Source organism: Otolemur garnettii, unplaced genomic scaffold (assembly GCF_000181295.1).
Source record: "Otolemur garnettii isolate 467f Iridium unplaced genomic scaffold, OtoGar3 scaffold00230, whole genome shotgun sequence".
In the NCBI taxonomy this organism is placed as follows: domain Eukaryota; kingdom Metazoa; phylum Chordata; class Mammalia; order Primates; family Galagidae; genus Otolemur; species Otolemur garnettii.
In genome coordinates, this window is record NW_003852625.1 from 1789537 (window position 1) to 1790904 (window position 1368).

Below are 1368 nucleotides of genomic sequence, written 5' to 3' on the forward strand. Positions count from 1 at the left end.
AAAAAAAAAAAATGGCAGAACTGTGTTAACAGTTTAGGCATGCACACTTTGATTAATTGCACTGCGTCTTGTTTGCGATATAATAAACTAAACTTTTGGCCAGGCATGGAGGCTCACACTGAAGCAGGTGAATTGCTTGAGCTCATGAGTTCAAGACCAGCCTGAGGAAGAGTGAGACCCTGTTTCTACTAAAAATAGAAAAAGTGAGGCAAAAGGATCACTTGAGCCCAAGAATTGGACGTTTCTATGAGCTATGACGATGTCATGGCACTCTACCCAGGGTGACATCTTGAGACTCGGTCTCAAAAATAATAATAATAAACTAAACTTTTCATTCAAAATCAGACATTTCATATTGAATGAACAATGTACAATGTACATTGTAGCTGAACTGAGGCACTGATTGGAGGAAGAGCAAGGAATTAGCTAAGAACACTCTAGCAGAGATGAGTTTATCTTATTCAAAACTATTCTTTGGAACTTAGCAAAAAAAAAAAAAAGCAGAGACTAAGAGCATACAGGGAAAGGCAGATATTGTAAGGATTCTATGAAGTGGGGGAAGAGTGTTATGCAAATAAGAGTGATATATTAATTAATAGTAAAGAAAATGAGTGAAAGAGCCCTAAAGGCAGATTTTTGCCTACATTAGTTCAACAGACACTTATTAAGCCAGGCACTACACAGAGAGAAGGCTTTTCTTGGGTCTGAGTGGGTGGTTCACACCTATAATCCTAGCACTCTGGGAGGCCTAGGTTCAGGAGTTCAAGATCAGCCTGAGCAAGAGCAAGACCTATGTCTATTAAAAATAGAAAAACTAGTCAGGCTAGTGGCGGATGCTTGTAGTTCCAGCTGCCCGGGACACTGAGACAAGAGAATTGCTTCAGCCCAAGAGTTTGAAGTTGCTGCGAGCTATGACATTACAGCACTGGCAATATAGTGATATTCTGTCTCAAAAAAAGAAAAAAGGCTTTTCTTTAAAGATTTCATGGTCAGTGGGGAAGACAAGACAGATTTGTGAATTACAAAGTATAGGCAAATCCTATGTTTAGTAAAAATTCTAGTGTACAACTCAATTTCTTCTTCATTTTTCATCAAATATTTATTTGTTCTATTATATGCCTAGGACTTGTTAGAAATTATAGATACAAGAACCTTTAAGATAGAGTCATTGCCCTTAAGGAGCTTATTATAGTCTAGTTGGAGAGATAGAGATATCAACAATGACAGTGCCAATCCAATGTTGTAAGAGCTGGGTAGAAGAAGTTACAAGATTTCTCAGCTCTGTGTTGCGACACTTGGCTTCACCTGTGTGACTTTCCTAATGGGAATAGAAAGAAAAGGTCTCTTTCCTTGAGGGGTACAATAAGT

The 1368-nt window shown here is 38.2% G+C and overlaps 1 pseudogene; it reads left to right on the forward strand.

Annotated features, from left to right (window-relative positions):
• The first annotated feature begins 1269 nt into the window (after positions 1 to 1269).
• LOC111722285 lies at positions 1270 to 1368 on the forward strand (annotated as a pseudogene).